Source organism: Harpia harpyja, unplaced genomic scaffold, assembly GCF_026419915.1.
Source record: "Harpia harpyja isolate bHarHar1 unplaced genomic scaffold, bHarHar1 primary haplotype scaffold_52, whole genome shotgun sequence".
Lineage (NCBI taxonomy): Eukaryota > Metazoa > Chordata > Aves > Accipitriformes > Accipitridae > Harpia > Harpia harpyja.
This window is the reverse complement of record NW_026293413.1, coordinates 709,530-728,227: the sequence shown is the minus strand read 5'-3', so window position 1 is coordinate 728,227 and position 18,698 is coordinate 709,530. Positions and strand designations below refer to the sequence as shown.

General features: G+C 48.1%; 1 long non-coding RNA gene across 1 annotated transcript; it reads right to left on the bottom strand.

Annotated features, from left to right (window-relative positions):
• Positions 1–8,614: 8,614 nt before the first annotated feature.
• Positions 8,615–10,784, bottom strand: LOC128138510 (uncharacterized). The gene is made up of 3 exons (XR_008234048.1): positions 10,607–10,784; positions 9,131–9,329; positions 8,615–8,700 (listed from the first exon to the last, which is right to left on the bottom strand). It is a non-coding gene; the product is annotated as an uncharacterized LOC128138510 (long non-coding RNA).
• Between the last annotated feature and the right edge of the window lie 7,914 nt (positions 10,785–18,698).

Genomic DNA, 18,698 nt, shown 5'->3' with positions numbered 1-18,698 from the left:
TTTTTTTGATTAAATCACTTCGAGAAAAACCTCAGAAAAGCAGATGAAAGTGAACAGTTTGGGGGTTTTGGCTTCATTTTGGTTTTAAGGTGGTTAAACAAGCAATTTTATTGCTTCCACTCTCCGGAAGCATTTTCTTTGTTTAATAACAGATGAGAGTTTAGCTAAGTAAATCCAAGAGGTACTCTTGTTTCTTCTCAACGAAGCAGTCGTCACCATCTGTTCGCGCTTGCCAAACACACATCCAGTAAGACCAAGAGAGCAAGGGCTCCCATCTGCTCCGTTTCCCTTGCGTGGCAAGGAGGAGGACAGCAACCCGCCTGTGGGAGCAGACAGCTTGCCAACAGCCACCGCGCTAAGGAACGCAGCCCACTGCTCAGAAATCACTGGCCTATATAAGGGCTTTCCATAAAGGTACTAATGAGAAAGAGAAAAGAAGGACCAAGTATCTGCAAGATCAGAGCAGAATGAGAAAGCCAAGAGCATAACTTGCAACACTCCAAAATGAAAAAAAAAAAACAAACAACTTCTTGCGAGGATGTCACATCGTCTTGGAAGACCAGTGCACTTGCCTGGGCGCCAACAGGACCCAACAATTCTTACTCCTGAGATTTTCATCACCCGTTGTGGCAAGCCACTGGGCAGGCCTCGTTAGCCATATCCTCAACAGCTTTAATTGATGACTGTAGCCCTTGGGACAGACAAACAAATGACAGGCTAGCCAAGGCTGTAAGGAAGAAAGAATCCCATGCTACATCTACATATAACAAGCTGTTTCTGAGTGACAGGAGACTTGTACTCCGGGAGTAAAGGTGTCCATTTTAAATGACAAATCTACTCAGCGGGATCGCTGTCTTCACAAAGAGGCACTCCTACTCACCCTGCCGCAAAGGCGGCAAAGAGGAAGGGAACCTATGAAGAACACACAGCCAGAACCAGAACCGAGCTGGGACGGCTGCCAAAAGTCTCCAGGCACATCAGACCACAGCACACTCCACATTTCTTCACAGGTCTACTTGCCTACTGGCTAAATAACTATTTTGTTTCCCTCCCTCTTTTCCTTTGTGTCCTGGTTTCAGCTGTAATACAGTACATTGCTGACAGCAGCCTACTGCAACTTGCTTACCATAATTTAGCTTACTAAATGCAGTAATGCATTCAGGTATTTTATAGCACCTGAAGCAGTAAATCGTTTTTTTCTTCACTGAACCTCCCAAGAAATACATAAAGGCCCGTCCTAGCCAAGTTAAAAACACACAGTACACAATTAGCTTAACATTTAACAGAAGAAAGCATGTTGAATGGAGTCAAACCTCTGCAAGTACAATGAATGACAAACTGGGTATCTTCTCATCTTGTTACGCTCCTCCATGCTAGCACCCGGCCCACTCCCAGTCTTCTCAGACACACCCTGAAGATCCATTTAGCCTAACTGGTTCTGTAAGCAGTACCAGACTCCCCCAAATGGGCAAGAAGGGTATAGGTGTGGAAAACCAATTCCTAGAGGCACACTAAACACATGGGAGAAGAAATTAGTCAAAGCAATCTTTAAGAACTCCACATTTCCAATACACTGGGAAAGGAGGAGAACTTACATACTTAAAGGTAATTTATAAGCTTTAGAAGTCACCACCTAACAATGCTGCTACCTATCCTTGCAGCTGTTGGGATAAGCTTCCTTTGACCTGCAAGTTTATTTTTCACAGTGTCGTGGTTTAACCCCAGCCAGCAACTAAGCACCACGCAGCCGCTCACTCACTCCCCCCCCCGCCCCCCGTGGGATGGGGGAGAAAATCGGGAAAAGAAGTAAAACTCGTGGGTTGAGATAAGAACGGTTTAATAGAACAGAAAAGAAGAAACTAATAATGATAAAGGTAACACTAATAAAATGACAACAGTAATAATAAAAGGATTCGAATGTACAAATGATGCGCAGTGCAATTGCTCACCACCCGCCGACCGACACCCAGCTAGTCCCCGAGCGGCGATCCCCCGCCCCCACTCCCCCCAGTTTCTATACTAGATGTGGTGTTGCATGGTATGGCATACCCCATTGGCCAGTTTGGGTCAGCTGCCCTGGCTGTGTCCTGTGCCAACTTCTTGTGCCCCTCCAGCTGGGCATGAGAAGCTGAAAAATCCTTGACATTAGTCCAAACACTACTTAGCAACAACTGAAAACATCAGTGTTACCAACAGTCTCCGCATACTGAACTCAAAACATAGCACCGTACCAGCTACTAGGAAGACAATTAACTCTGTCCCAGCTGAAACCAGGACACACAGGATCCCTGCCTCCAGGGCAGTTGCCATTTCGCACTGCTGCCGCCTCTTCCACAGGCAGTGCATAGTGTCATTTCAGAATGCCTTTTATTTGTTGTTTTCCTAGATTCAAATTAGAAGGCCATTTGGAAAAAAACATCTTCAGTGGGCCTTTGGTATGGAAGGCCAGGTAATGTTCACAAGCCCAGTGCCCTTTGCGTGCGCTACAGCTGGTAGAACTGGCCAACATCTCACCCAGTCACTGCCCCTTGTCCCCCCTGATTTTCTCAACATAATGCTGCCATGAAGGTAAACATCTACTGATGGGAATCCCTTATCAGATAGGGTGCTTAGCCATTCAGTGACAACTCTTACTGGTGCCTTGCTTCCCCCCCATCCTCCCCCACCATATTTCAGCCATTACACCTCAGCAAACTGAAACAATGCAGACTCCTCGGTTTGTTTTGCAGCTCCCGGGACTCCAGGCTGTGATGTGCTTGAGGAGATCTGTCAGGAAAACAATTCTGTTTGTATCACCTAACTCTTCAGTTTCAGTTTCAGTATCAAACTTCAACATGCTAAATTTCTCATCCAGCGTGCAGAAAGACTCCTGGGACCTAAGAACATGCAGATGAGTCCCAGCACACCTGTACAAGGAACAGTACCTGCCTTCGCAGGAGACAGGGAAATGGGTGATCTGTGAAATAGTGATCTTGAATAGTTTTTCACAAGGTGAGTCTTTTCTAGGATCAATAGAACAGGCTGAGGCTTTTCTGAAGGGCTTTTATTTGCCCACTGCTATGTCAAAAGAGGGTTAGCAACAAAAACTTAACACTAGATTGTATTTCACAGTTCAGTGAAAGACGTGAGACTGCAGACTAGTGCATAAAAGGCAATTCAAGAGAATCACAAATAACCATTTCTGTACCCTCTGGGAGAGGCTTTCAAAGCTGTCTGAAGGATTTCATTGGATTTGTCTGCTTCTCACCCCATTGCGTGGATCTACAGTTTTACTGCCAAAGGGTTTAGGTACTACAGAGATGGATACCTTTAAAACAGCAACTGTAATGATCTCATGCATAAATATACACAAAGATGCTCTAATATCACCCATGTTTATAACTCAATGGATGCTCCTACCAAGGGAGTGGTTCCTTTCCCTAGCCACTGAACAAGTAAAAGGATGGAACAAAATGAAATGATCAAGCTCTGAAGAAAAATTTCCCTTTTCATTTAGCTTTAATTTAGAGCTGCATTTAGTGGTGAAAAGTGCCAGCCTGACAGCTCTGAAGCATGAAGCGCTTGATCCTCTGCGCCAGAACCACACAGGCACTGGCCAGGCAAGCTGCCTGCCTACTTCTTGCCCTGCCAATACAATATATAATTAAGGAAAGTAAAATAGAGATAGAAATGTATTTTCTCCAAGTCTTTGATGCTGACAGCTTCTCGCCTCCAGCCTTCCTGCACCTCAGCAGCTTGGAAAATGACAAGTGAAAGCAATGAACACTGGCACTTCATTACTCACAGAGTGGCTTTTCCACTCAGAACAGTGGTTGCTCTTCATCATCATGAAGACTAATTGTCTGGCTTTGGGGGAGTGCCTTGGAAGCAATGCAGGGGCCCAATTTAACAGTGTCATCTAGAGAGAGGGAGACAGTTTGTGGCCCAAATGCCTCACTCAACAGCCACAGCGGGAGAACAGAGAAGCATTATCCTTGCTGTATTGCTGAGACACCAACTTCAGTAATGATGAGACACCAAAGGTAAGTAACTTTCCCCAGGTCTCACTAAGCATGCACTCACGTTTTCCAATTTCCTTTCACTGAACTACACAAAACCTCTCTCTGCATCAATAAATTACACGTGCCCAGGACCATTCCCTGAAATGGAGGCCAACTGGCACAATTACCCTTGGCCATTTGGTTGCATTTTGTTATGCAAAATTTGGATGCAGAATAGCTGCATTCAAAATGCCCGCTGGGAAATCCCCTGGCCCACTCCCACTTGTGAGCAGTGCCAAGGAAGTTGTTGAGCTTTTCAGCCAACATGGGCCAAACCTGGACCTGTAAACCTCCAAACGATTTAGCACTACAGATGATCAAGGTCCAGTTCACGGGATCACTCACTGCTGCTGTTTAATTCAATACCACAGATGCTGCCAAAAATTCTCCCTCAGACAGCACCTCACGCTAACGTACACAGGGTAGGTTTTTTCAATACTCTCTTAAAACACCAGTAAACAGAAGCAGAGGAAAGCAATGGGAATAAACCAAGCTCATCCACTATCTCAGGGATAGAAGAGTGGCTCATTATCTTAAGAATACAGCCTAAAGAGCATCTGGCTTCAAACGCAATGTTCAATTGGAATCATTTTTTCCGTTCCTGTGATGAACAGGTAGAAGGGGTGGGGGGGCTGGTTGTGTTTTTTGTTTTTAAACTTACTTTTAAATAAAAAGGGGAACAAAAGGTATTAAGCATCTACAAAGAGACAAGGTACTATCAGAAGTGTAGGATCTAGCCACAAGAAGTGACTGAAGAAATGGAGACAGAAAATGGGACGGGTCAGCAAGTACCTAGGCACAATTCACAAGTGAAGCGATCCTGTCAGCAGAGCCCTTTTTGCCACCAAAATGCTTGATCAGCAACAGTTCAGTCCTTCAAACAAGAGGACGTCAGAGCAATTAAAATGTGAAAAGGCAACACATACCCTGAAAGACAATGCCTGAAGAGGCAGTTGATTTGGATGAAGGAGAGACTGGAAGAGATCTCCAGGCCCACCATAAACTTACTGAACTCCATATTAAGCAATAAGGGGTTGACTGGTTGCTTTCTGCTTGCTTTCCTTCCATCAGAAGGCTGTTGCAGAACCCAAATCTTCTAAGCATTTAGAGTTTTCTTCCAGTTTACAGCTTAAATTTACTCAGGACCAGGTGGTACACATGTTTTCTGGTGCGCACAGCTTTAAGCCTAAAAACTGTTCTCCCTAAATGGTATTTCCCTCTCCTGCATTTACAGGAGTCACCCCACTCTTCTTCCACCTGTTTTTCTAGCCTTAGCAAATCAAGAACTCCTGATGTCATCACGCATGTCCATTGCCCATGTCCCAGCAATCCCTGCAGCTCTCTTCTCCAGTTATTCCAGAAGGAAGTCATCTTTCTTGTACATGAAGGACCAGCAGGGCAGCCACGTCAGATGAGCTGTGCTCTGTTCAGTGGCATTAACTCTTCTCTACACTTCCTGAAAATACTTGGCCTGACACCCTGCAGTGCAGCACTTTCTTATGCCCACATCACACTGCTGGCTCCCAGCTGCTCTCCTGTCCTTCCCTTTAGCTACCTGTAGTTCTTCTTCCCCCTCCTCAGTTTTGGCCAGCTGAAGAACTTAGAAGGGAATCATAGAATCACGGAATCATAGAATGGGTTGGGTTGGAAGCAACCTTCAAGAGCATCTAGGTCCAACCCCCCTGCCATCGACAGGGACACCCTCCACTAGACCAGGTTGATCAAAGCCCCATCCAACCTGGCCTTGAACACTTCCAGGGAGGGGGCGTCCACAACTTCTCTGCGTAACCTGTTCCAGTGCCTCACCACCCTCAGAGGGAAGAATTTCTTCCTTATATCTAATCTAAATCTACCCTCTTCTAGTTTAAAGCTATTACCCCTTGTCCTATCACTACATGCCCTTGTCAAAAGTGCCTCTCTGGCTTTCTTGTAGGCCCCCTTCTTCCCCCACTTCTAAATATCTTCTTGGGGGTCTCGGCTTGCTGCCCTTCAGCTACGTAGCTTATCACAACAGGACAAGGGTAGCACTGTTTTCTTCCCAAGTAAGCAAACAGTTAAACGGTTTATTTAAATATAAAAATGAAGAGGAAGAAAAAAATTGACAGCAAAGTGGAAAGTGAAAGTTTAAATTGGTGCTGAAGCAACTTGAATACTTATTTTGCAGCTGTAGCAGAGGGCTGGCACACAGGTGTCTGATCATAATAAAACAAAAAATCCTTCCACTATTGCTTCAAATTACAAGATAACTTCATCTAAGGGAAGACAAAATGTATATACACAAACATTGCCGTTTGTTTATAGTGCCTTCTCAGCACAACATTTCTCTCACAGCACCAAGAACTTACTGGTATGAAAAATTACAAATTTTAAGTGCTATTTTAAAGCAATTTACAGTTAAATCAACAGTAGTTAGAAAATAGTCAAGAATTTGACTTGCAGAACTGTCTCCCATTCTGATTCATTACTTTCTCAACAGCTTTTACTATTGATGAAGCTTACCACTAGCTCACTATTTGGGAATGACATTCTTTGTTAGTATTGGTCCAGTTAGAAACTCAGCAGGCTGGCTTGTTCATCACTGCAATTTTTCAATCAGAGGAAAGAAAGAACTGAGGAAGAACGAAGCAGAATGAAGGCCGGAAGGTACCAGTTTCAACTACCTTTCACCCGGGTGCAGAAAGAAGCTTCTTTCTAAAAACAAAAATTGCATCTCTATCAGGATATTGGCTAGGCTGGGAAGCGTCTTTTTTCCATCCTTTACTTCACTAAAAAGCTTTTTGGCCCAGCTGGTTTTCTCCTGATGCAGAAATGTGGAAGTATCAGGAATCTGGCACATTTGTATAGGAAAGCTGTTGCCCACTTAGCTCTGTAGCTGTGACGGTAGGCGCTGCAATGGTCACGTTCCCCTGCAAACAGCAGTTGTCTTTGCAGGTGAGCCATGTCATGACAAAAACGTACTCCATTACAACTTCCCAGCTGGATGAGCAAGGACACCACTAGTGGGTCTGCAGGTCAGAAGCCCAACGCTGGTGCCACACCTCGGGCTCTTGACACAATGGTAGGTCAATATGCAAAACTTAAAATGTGCGGTGGTTACTGTCGGAATGCCAAAAATAAAGGAGAGCTATGGCCTGTGGGGGACTTCAGAAAAAGAAAGGAAGATCTCACTCTCTCTATGTTACATTTTCAAAAATGACATCTAGTATGTAAAAAGCAATCAAGACAGGATTAACAGCTACCAACAAGCAAACAGATTTCCTGGAATTGTTCTGGAATCATATAATCCCTGTCCAAAGGAAGCTATCCACCTTGAAGATGCGAGACAGTCAGTGGCATTTCTACAGTTGCTCAGCTACATTTTAGTTCATCAGTTAGCATGCAGCCTGGCTTTTAAAAGACGTTGCACTGGCTAGAAGAGTCAGAGCTGAATGGAGCTCTCACGTGAAGTCGAGGGGAGAGGAATACAACAACACATATTTACCACAAACTGGAATATAGTTGACAAAACAGTAATCCACTTGGCACGGCAGACTTGCCATGGTTTAGATGCTTCTGCTAACATCTCTGTCAGAGGCTGTCGTTATTTTATGGGCTATCGTTATACTCATGAACCAGCCAGCTTTCACTTGCATGAGGACTGGAGTGAGACCCCTGTGCTCACTGACTCAGCCAGCAGAAAATAAATAAATAAATAAATAAATAAATAAATAAATTTTCAAATCACATGTAGCACAAAAGAGGGCCTTCTTCAGAAATTAATGGCTCTATAGATAAAACAATGGATTAGATCAGCTTCTCATTAACTCTTAAGTTCTCTGTCCTCTGTTCTGACAGGTGTTGATTCAAAATCACTCTCTACTCAGAAGCTCTACAGTTGGATATCCCGGCAGGAGCAGTGGGGGACAGCAGCCAGCTAGACCAAGACCTACTCCTTGTTCTCTCTGTTAAGTCAATAAACCTGAAGGAGCATAAAAGTGACTCCTCTGATAGCAAAAACAGAACGGGATGAAGGGGCTTGAGGTTTTTAGAACTGGTCTCCCATATATCATAACGATGTAGCAGGAAACACTTTCTTTTGATCCCATTTCACATTTCCTTCATAGCCAGAAGAAATTTCATTACAGGAATTTTCATACCACTAAACTGGCAAAAAGGCATACAAGCCTTTTTATCCCTTCTTCTCCTCTTATACTTGTTCCATAAAACCATTTTCCACTCTCCAGCTCACGATCTCTCTAAGCAGAAAAGTCCTATCTGCCACACACTTGACATAACCTAGGTAGGATATGACAAAGTTTCAAATACATCAGTACTCATAAAATTAGAAACATCAAAATGCAGAAAAGAAAAAAAAAAGGAAAAAGGGGTGGTGGGCTAAAAATTAGTTTCTACCTTGACTGTTAGGCTCCTAAGCTGCCAGTATTTAACATTAATATTTCCATTTCAAGGTCATGATTGCTACAGTTCTGCTATTTGTGGATATCAGTTTGAGATTATCTGCCTTCAACCTGCTCAGGCAATCCACTTCTTGAGGTTTTTTAGGGGGGGGGTATGTTTAAAATGGTTAGAATCCACCCCTCCAAGCTATCATTATGCTTCTCTTGAGTTAAATACAAGAAGTTAGCTCCACTGGTACATTCATCCACAAGAACGTTAACACCTCCAACTTCATAGACAACCATAAATTATTTCTGTCAATAGCAAATTCCTAAACATAGTACAACACTCTATGAAAGAGAAAAAGAATGCACATAATCAGCAGTTCCCTTTTTGACTAGAAAATTAAAATCTCTAACAGCAGATAAGCCTGAACTAAACATCAATCAAATCTGGACCCCAAATGGGGTATGGCTTATGATATGTCACATGTCTGGACTTGACTCTTGAAAGCAATCATGCACTTAAGAAGATTTGAGGTTGTTATGCAGAGGTTTAACTAGAGTCTTGGCACCTTAATTTGGGACATGAAAGGTATTTGCACTACAGTACCAGGTGCAGTAAAGGAAACTGGCCTTGCAGTTTGATTCCAACGCCGCATCCACAAACAAAATGAGGCTGCTACGTTTGAGGAACATGGATGGAAATCTCACCTGCCATCCCGAAGTTACGCTGTGGCATTTCGTCACCTCTTGTCACTTTCCTCAGGCTTGGTAAATCTTTTGCAGAGTCCGAGGCAAAGGCCCATAGCTTTTTCCTGTTTGTAACAGCAGATGTCTGCGTTTTCGCAGCTTGGTTTGCTGTGAGGCACCACTTGTACCCTTGATTTGCCTTCATACATGCATCCTTGTACTAGAAAAGAAAAGGAAAATTGCCAGTCATGCCAGTCATTATACTATCCACAGGGCAATGGAGTGCACTGCTTGTAAGAGGACTTAATACAGTAAATAATAATTAAATATCTTGATTTTTTTAACAGTTTCGTCACGTGCTTAGAGTATGACCGCCAACACAACCTAACACGAAGAAATCTTAAGATAAGTAGAGCTGTATTTTAAAAAGTGGGGTTTCTCTTTCCTCTCCTGAGGGTTTATCACCCAGAGCAGGCTGAAGTTCTGATCCTGCAAACTGCTCCCCAGTGCTTGAATGCTCACTCTGGGAAACAAATTCTGTTGCAGGTACAATCTTTGTTTACTTTCTAGTTTGAATGAAATGAAAGCAGACATTTAGCAATAAAGGCAGCATGATGCTTCTTACCTTGCACTCCTTTTTCTCTAATAGATCTGTATCTTAGAAAATTTGAGTATATTCTTTCCCAAACCAGGCACTGAAAATAAACCACTACCAGTATCACCTCATTTGCAGCAACTTCTGATACATCATCCCAGTGTGCCTTCCAAAATGTGCCATGCTGCACAGCTGCACGAAGTAAACTGGGAACACTTAAAACTGTCTTTGGCCTGGAGCACACAGCACACATCTCTGTTGTTTGCTATATTCTTGGTATGAGGCAGCAAAATGAACAAAGCCAGGCTACACATAGGGGGGTAGGGGGAGAAGGTCTGGATCCTACACGGTTTCGGGGGGAGGGGGAAGGATGAGAACCTATTTTATTCTCAAAATGCAACCCTGATGTTTTCCAAATTCCTTGCTGACCAGACCAAGACAAGATTTTTGAATGTTAACGGCAATAAAAAGAGCACATTTCAGTGTTTTCAAGTGTGTTGCTGTGCAAGGCGGAGAATGCATGAATCAGAGGAACATGCCACACTTTCCTGCTACAGCTGTTTGCCTAACAACTGAGAGGGGAGCACAGCGCTGGCTGCTGTGGGAAGCGACCCAGTAAGGACCAGTGCTGACTGCAGGGAGGAAGAACCCAATACCTTCCCATGCCCTCAGTAGCTCTCAATGGCAGCAAACAACCAGAAGAGCTGTTTTATCCTGAAGCACATGGCAGGGCAGCTGCAGGAAGTTTCTGCCGTGATTGCACACCTTGCCACCCACCCAGCTGTCATCAGTGCCCGTTACGGCACAGAGAAACACCTACGTTTCATGCACATGCCTGCACAGAAATACACGCAGAGGGAAAAAATCCCTTGGGTGTCACATACAGAAATAGCACTGAAAACCTTGTCCTCTGACAGAGTCACTGCAGTGTCTTCCCAGATCAATAAGCAGCATGCCTTGTGGCAGGATCACCATCGCAAGCGTATCGCGTGCTTTCATCTCCATCTTAATCTATCGGCTGGCACTTGCTCCCTCCAGACTGTAGCCGGGATAAAAGCGATTCAGTTTACAAGAAGCACAGCACCGTGTGAGCCTGCTGTGCGAAGTCCTGTATTTATAAAAATGGCTATAAATAATAAAACTCTGCAGGGACCGCTGACCCACACAGAGGCTGTGTTTTCTGAAGAGGGCGTCTGCGTGAAACCTGCAAACCCAGGACTGCGACCCCCCTCACCCTGTCCCTTCTCTCCTTCCCTCAGCCGGGCCCGGCTCCAGCTTGGAGCCCCCCCCGGGCAGCCAGCAGGCAGGAGACACCCCCACGCCCGCCCAAGGGCCTCGCTCGCCTCACGGGCAGCCCCAGCCCTCCCCTCAGCCGCGACTGCAGAGACCAAAATGGCCGCCCGGCAGCCCCGTGCCCCAGGACTACAGCTCCCAGCATGCCCCGGGAACCTACATGGCCGCCTGGCAGCCCCGCAGGCCCCAGGACTACAGCTCCCAGCATGCCCCGGGGCACGCCTTCCTGCTGCCTGACCCTGCAGGGACACCATCCCCGGCCCGGCCCCGCCCCCCGCAGGCCCCATGGCCGCCTCCCCGGGGGAGGACGAGGACGAGAAGAAAGAGAAAGAGAGAAAGAGAAAGAGAAAGAGAAAGAGAAAGAGAAGAAGGGGGGACAGAGCGGCAGAGAGAGGTGGGACAGGGAGCAGGAGAGTGGGACGGAGGGGAAGGGTGAGAGGAGAAAGGCAGGGAAGAGAGAAAGAAAGGGAGAGGCAGGGACAGAGAGCAAGGGAAGGACGGGAAACAGCCCAGAGAGAGTGAGAAAGAGAGGGATGCGGATCAGGACAAGGAGGGGCAGAAGGACAGAACAGCGATGGCCTCCAGGATGGAGACGGCGGAGGAGCGGAAGGGGATGGGGAGCAGGACGGAGGCCCAGAGAGAAGAGAGAAGGCCCAGCCAGCTGAGCAGGGGATACAGGCAGGAATGAGGGGCCAGGCTGCGGGAGAGAGAGGAATGAGGAAATACAGACAGGGAGCGAGACAGAGAAAGAAAGAGAAAGAAGAAAATAGTGATGGGTTAAAGAGAGAGAGGGAGGAATTAAAAAATGGGGGCAGGGAGCCAGACAGAGCACGATGGGGAGAGACCCAAAATGGCAATTCTGGGCAACTGCCCCCGTTTCTTGAGCACTCCCCAGGAACTGCATCACCGGGAGCCTCGAGGAATGTGCTGCCTGCCAAAGCCCAGTCCTGTGCCCTAATATTGGTGGTGAGCATTGCCTTGCATAGTGGCCAGGACTGAGGGCAAAAAAGGACAGCTGGGGGTAAAAAATTACCCAGCTGGTTTTGGGTTGGTTTTTTTTTGCTTGATGTTTTTGCTTTTAAAAAGAATACTGTTTAAGCTCTAAATACACACTGCAAGGAAAAAGGAACCAGGCGTACCAGTCTGGACACATTTAAAGCCTGAACCCATTCAACAGCTGCACCAACCACCACTGGCTCCTGCTGCACACACTCCACCGCCTGCCTGCAGGTACAGGCAGCCGCCCTGTTTCTTGAACATTCCCCAGGCACGGCAGCACCAGGCAGCTTAAAAACCGCGCTGCCTGCAAAAACTTGAGCACAGCTGAATTCTGGTCAATTTTTCTTCTTTCTAGGCTGGGTTAAAGACTCCTCCATGGAGAGATGGCTCAGGACCATGCCAGGGCCAGTGGCACTGCTTTCTGGATCCCGTGGCGGCGATGGGCAAAGGAACGGGTTGTCAAATCCCGGGCCTGGGTACGTGTGTGGGTTTTCAGGGTCGCCCCTGCCTGATTTTTCCCAGCGAGCCCCAGGCAGTGCCAGCCCCGTGCTGCAGCCCCGGGGCTGAGGCTCAAGGAGCCGGGCATTTCCGCAGGCGCTGCATCCTGCCGGGCCCCACCGCCAGCTGCTGGCTGCCCTGGGCTTCCCCCTGTTCTCTCCAGCTCTGCTTTCTGCCAGCGCCGGGGGCACCCCAGAACAGCCTGCCCGCTCCCCACAGCCCCACTGCCATCCGCGTCTGCAGCTCATGCGTGGTGTCCACGTGCCACAGCTGATTTGGGGGGTGGCAGGTCTCTTTTGTGGCAGCCTGGGAATGGGGGCAAAGCAAACCCCATCCCTCCCTTTCGATCTTTGTCCCCAGGGAGACCCAGTGGAGAAGTACCACACGCTGGAGAGCGTCCTTCAGGGAGGTGACAGCCGATTGCAGAGCAACGCTGAGAGCTGCCTGACAGCAAAGGCGCGCGGTGGCCATGGAGGAGCCCAGGTGAGCTGGTTCTCTTGGAGGCCAGCAAAGCAGCCTTCCTCCGCCCCTGGTTTTGTGAGGTACAGAGCAGTGCAGAGATGTCTCTCAGGCATCCAGGCCTGAGGAGGGTTTCCCAGTGCCCCCGTGAGAGATCCTGCTCCCAGGCAGCATCTCCCCCTAGAGCTGAGGCCGTATCTAGCCCCCCGGAGCTGGGTACGGCTGCCCTGAGGGGTCTCGCAGGGAGGACGGGGTCATCCGCCTGCTGGCTCTGACACAGAAATGATGAGCTGCAGCCCCGTGGCCATGGTTGGCCGGCTCAGCGTCTCCGAGTGCCTTTCTCCCATGGAGCGTTTAAGCCAGGCACTTTTTCAGAGTGTGATGGATGATGTGAAGATGGATGCTGGTGATGTCCTGGTGGCTCTGTCCCACTGCCACTTCAAAGTTGTGATGTGTGAGATCTGGGGCCACCTGCAGGCTCTGGCGGAGATGTCCAGGGAGTTTGTGTTCCATTTTTTGATATCTTAGCGCTACAATGTGCTCGGGTTATGGTATGCTAGCGTTGCAGTGTGCTAGGGCTATGGGATGGCAGGATTACAGGATGCCAGAGTTCAGGTGAGTTAGGATTAAAGCACGTTACTGTTACGGACCGGCTGTGGGTTTCTTGGCCCTGGGTTCTTGGAGTTACGTTGCCTTGTCTTGTGTCCTGGGTGGTCTTTTTTTTTTGCAATTCCTTTTTTATCTTGTTTGTCTTTTCAGGGTTTGGATAGGGGCCTTTGGTTTGTGTATGTTTCTTCTGGCTGGTTTTTTTACTGTTCTGGTGGTTTCTGTTGCATTTTCTGTCTCAAAACCACCATTTGTGGTCTGATATGTCTGACCAGGTCAGACAGTGTTACTTCTGGTGCAGTCTGACTCATTTCCAATGAGTCGGGAGGTTGGTAGGTAGGTAGGTACAGAGGACTTGGAGTCAATTGTGAACAACTACCGGATGGCTAATGGGCACCTATCCCACTCATCCCTACACAATTCTGTATTGCTACGGACTTCACCAGCCATTGTCATGGACTCTGAGCCTGTACTGTAGTGAAGTCAAAGCAGGTAGTAAAAAAAAAAAAAAAAAAAGTGCTTTTCCAAAATATTTACAAGATTGGAAACAACAGATGGCTGTGGGCAGGTGGGAATACAGAGAAATGGGCAGTATGCATCTGGATTTAGCACGGTTTGTACTATCCTGAAGTATTCTAAACGTGAGAGACATGACTTCACCTCAGACCGGGTAAGTTAAGAACACCTGAGGGTGGCACCCCAGCTCTTCTCAAGGGTGGCCAGCCGGGGACCTGAGCTGCTGAAACAACCATCCAGAGAGTGCAGCATGACCACACTGGTGTGCAGCACCTTACGACATGCGCTGCTGCAGGGACAGGGTTTGCTTCCACTGGAGCAGATGCTGCTTTAAACACACGGTACAAACCGTGCTGTCTGCTCTGCCTTGGTAGTCAATGATGTGTTTTTGTTTATAGTTGAATTGCCTTATTCCTTCTTTTGAATCTCTGATGCAGATCACCCAGGGCCATTGATTGAGGCTGATTTTTGAATTGTGCCTGCTGTTTTGCTTGGCAGTGCTGCTCCACTACTGCTTGCATGGGTAGCCATGGAGGAAAGAGGCTTTAGGAAATCCCTTCCCAAGTCCAGCTGAAGCTCAGGAGTTTTTCTTGCTGCTGTGGTACTTGCATCACTTGGCAAGGTCTCTAACTTTCCTTGGGATCACCTTAGTTTCTGCTCTGTAGGAGATTGCTGGCAAGCATTGAACTCGCACAGCCTGTGCTCCTGTTGAATCGTCTTGTTGCTTTTTGTCGCAAAGCAGTTTGTCAGAAAATGTCTAGTGAATGAGGCTTCTAGTGATAGTTTGCTATCTGGATATTCAGAGATAGGAGAGGGATGTAAGTTAATGTTTTTAAGCTGGATGGAAACAGCAGCTTGAATTTATTAAATGTTTTGGCACACATCAGAGTAGCTCTGATAGCACCCTTTGCCTTCTAGCGATACTGGGTAAGATCATGAATCTTTAGTCCCGTGCTAGGTTTTCACCTGCAAACCCTTCCGTGTACTTCTTCCTGCGTCTGCTTTTGTCCCTGTAAAATCAACAGCTGGTCTCTGGGTCTTTTGCTTTGTAGTCAATGATATTATTTTGTAGTTTAGTTCATCTGCATTTCTCTCTTTCTCTCTGTCCTGTGAAAATTAACTCTATTGCAGCTGAACCCAGGACACTCTCTCACTCCCTCTGTTTTGGATAGCTGAATAATCTAGTAACCTGTTAAGTAGAAGATTAACCAGGCGCATATTCCTGTACTAAAGAATGCAATGTAGGAGCGAAAGGCAGAAGCGTCTCAATAGGACACATGTAAAAATGCAATGTCTTCGACAGTTTCGGCCGTGTTTGGCAGTGGTGGTTGCTGTAGCCCTGTGCTAGCTCCGTGCTTCTAGCTCAAGCTCGGTGCAAAGGTTGCCTGTGAGTTTCTTGCTTGGTTCTGCCTGTGCCTTTGGTTGGTGTGGGGTCAATGTTTTTGGCTGGAGTGTGGCTTCATGCCTTATCTGGTAGGCTGATTTGTCTGCTTTGGGAAGATTTTGAGCTGTTGAACAGGTGGGACTGAGAGCAGGGAAGGCATCTGGCTTTGGGCTCTTGTGTGATTTTGTTAGTGCAAGGACACTGACTACTTTTTGGCTTATCCCTGTTGTTCAGTCCAGGTACATCAGCCTCCAAGAAAAGGAGAAGTCTAAAGGCAGCATCCTCCCCAACAAGTTTTGTTCTAGGCATCAGTCTGCCCGATGTCCACTGTGGAACTGGCGCCTGTGAAGAATGAAGACGAGAGGTGCTGGGACTGCTTTCTCGAGGAAGAGCTCCAGGCTGAGCCTTGGGCCAGAGAAGTCCAAGCTCACAGGGATGGGCCTGCACAGGCTATGTAGAAGACGGACCACTGTGGATCGGGGTGAGAGCCCATTGCCTTTACTTGAGATCCACTGTCTTCCCGTTGCCGATACGAGGTGTGGTGGGGTTGAAACTGAGTAAATCCCTGAACTGAGATCTGGGGGGGCCATTCCCGTAGTACCAAGGACTCCACCAGAAGCTCATGTCACAGTGCCCTTTCTTCAGCACACAGCTCGGCCTCGTGAGACTAGAGAACGTCCTGTTGCCTGTCGTTGTCCCATCCGATTCAGGGACTTCCCCTTCCAGGTCAGACGGCTCCTCAAGTTCTCAGATTAATCCTTTCCTGGGAACTTTTGATACTTGCTAGGCAGTGTGTTTTCTCTTGAACTGACTGATCCAGCAGAACTGTGCTTATGAAACCACAAATCTGGGATTTGAGGGCTTGTTGCACTCAGAAATAAAGCAGGCTGCATCAGTGTGACACTAGGGATTGTTTTGCACAATGAAAGCTCAAGTGAGGCCATACATCCTTAAAGGCAGCTGTGGTTTAGACTAGATGAGCTACATCTGCAACCCTTCCTACCTCAGCGTGTTCTCTGGTGTGGTTAAGACATGTAGGTACATAAAATGTTCCAGGTATGAACAGAGGACATCAAGAATTGCAGTAGTGATAAGATTTATTATTTTTTTTTAAATGGAATTGGATTCCCACCTCCAGCTTTTGAAGTCACTCTATCTGGCAGTTGTACAGCAGGATTCCTGATGGTGCAGTTCCACCTGTGGGAGACAAATTATAGCCTCCCATTTGCTATTGAAGAGCAGCTCAAATTGGAAATAGCCCCTGTTGCAGAGATGGACCCCATAATGCTGGACTCTAGAGTTGCTAGCGAAGACAGTAAGATGAATGACTTCTTGAAGCTGTGTTTTCCACCGTCTTATCTGTACCCTTGAACATCGTTTCCCCGTAGTTACCAATTTCTTGCTCGTACATGAAATTAATGCTTGAGTTTACCTCCTGACTTGCTAAGCTTATATTGCTTGGTTTTTACCAAAAGATTGTGAAAATCAATTCACAATCATTCAGCAGGCTGCTGAATTATTATCTGCATCACGTCTTTACCAATGCTGGTGGGTACCAACCTGCAGCTGCTTACAGGAATAGGGCTTCTTCTCACTGACTAGATGGCAAGTGATGCTGTATCAGTCCCCAGATAAGCAACACTGTGGGAAAGGAAAGATCTTTTAGTCCTCCTCCTGTTCTTCCTGTTCTTCCTCTTCCTCCTCCTCCTCCTCCGCCACTAAATCTAGTGTAAAGCTCTCCATACAAGTCTGGCCAGCCCGTAGCCTCAGTAGCATTTACATATAGGAAATAATATGGATTTCTTTTTTTCCCCTCCCCTCAGCCCAGAGGATCCCACCTAATTGTCCTCAGACTCCGAGGCAGAGAGAAATCCACAGAAGAGCAGTGGCCAAACAGCAAGCACAGAAGCAGCTGTAGCCAGAAGCACCTGAAGATGGCAGGGAGCGTGCTGATATGCAGACAGCTAGGATGCTGAAGGGGTCTTAATTTCATCTAAATCCAAAAACTCAACACATGGTGGGGAGGGGCAGTGCCCCAGGGCCGTGGCCACGGTGGGAAGGCCGGACTGTGGGGTCACAGAGCCCCGCTGTGCCACGCCGTGATGTGCAGTGCTGCGGCACGGGCACCGCTGCAGCAGTGCCAGCAGCAGCAGCAGCAGCAGCGGCATGGTGCAGGCATGGGGGGCCATGACCCCCACCTGCCTCCTTATCCTCTTCGTGGTGTCCCTGCAAGCCTAGGATGTCGGGGCTGCTCCGTGGCAAGCGCGGCATTTAGGTAGGCGGGCAGGCGAGGGCCAGCACCCAGCCCTGGCAGTGTGGCGCAGCACCCACCACACCTCGGGGTGACAGCGGGGCTGGGGTCGTGGTGTGGCAGGGCTGGGAGAGCAGCGGGGCCGGGCTGGGCTGGGTGAGCCGTGGCCAGCTCCACGGGCAGCGGGAGGCAGACGTCCTGCGGGGAGGTGCAGGGGGCTGCAGCTGCTGCGGAGGCATTTTCCAGGTGAATGGTGGGGCCGAGAGCGGCACCACAGGGTGAGGAACCGTCCCTAGAGCCGGCCCTGTGCTGCCCTGCCCCAGGGCAGCCTTCCCCCAGCCTGCATGTCGGGGCCAGAGCAGCACCGCAGGGGCCAGGCAATAGCCTGCAGGGGCACTTCTTGCCAGGACTGGTCACAGCCGTGCCGGGGGCCGTGGCTCTGCCGCTTCCCGGCTGGATCCTGGCTTTCAGCCTCAGGGACGTCCGTCCTTGGGAGATGGCTGCTCAGAAAAACAGGAGCGTTCCTGCTCTAGTCCCACAGTGCTCTCCTCGGGTGAACCCAGGTCCCCCAGGCCCCTCTGCAGCTTTGGAAATCTCCCCCTGTGTCTGGGTCCCACGTCATTACCTGACCCCCCTCCAGTGACTGCAGGTCACTGAGAAAGAAGTAGATCACAGCCTCTAATGGAAATGTGCTTGATTACAGCTGTGCCCGTAGCCAGTGGCCACCCGACTGCTCAGCTGGATCTTGACTGGGAGCCTCAGGGCAACCCCACAGGTATGTCACTTGAATGAGCGGGCATTTAGGTTTTAATATTCGTTCATATGAAATTTAATATTTTCTTGGCCGATGCTTAGACATGCAGAAGAGCAGAGAGGGAATGGGTCAGGCTCAGTGACGTGGCCTGGGGTGCCAGGCTCCTTAGAGGCTGGGTTGGGTTTGTTTTGGCATGCTCTTGGTTCTGTAGTTTTCTGCCTGCGTTTTTGTGGA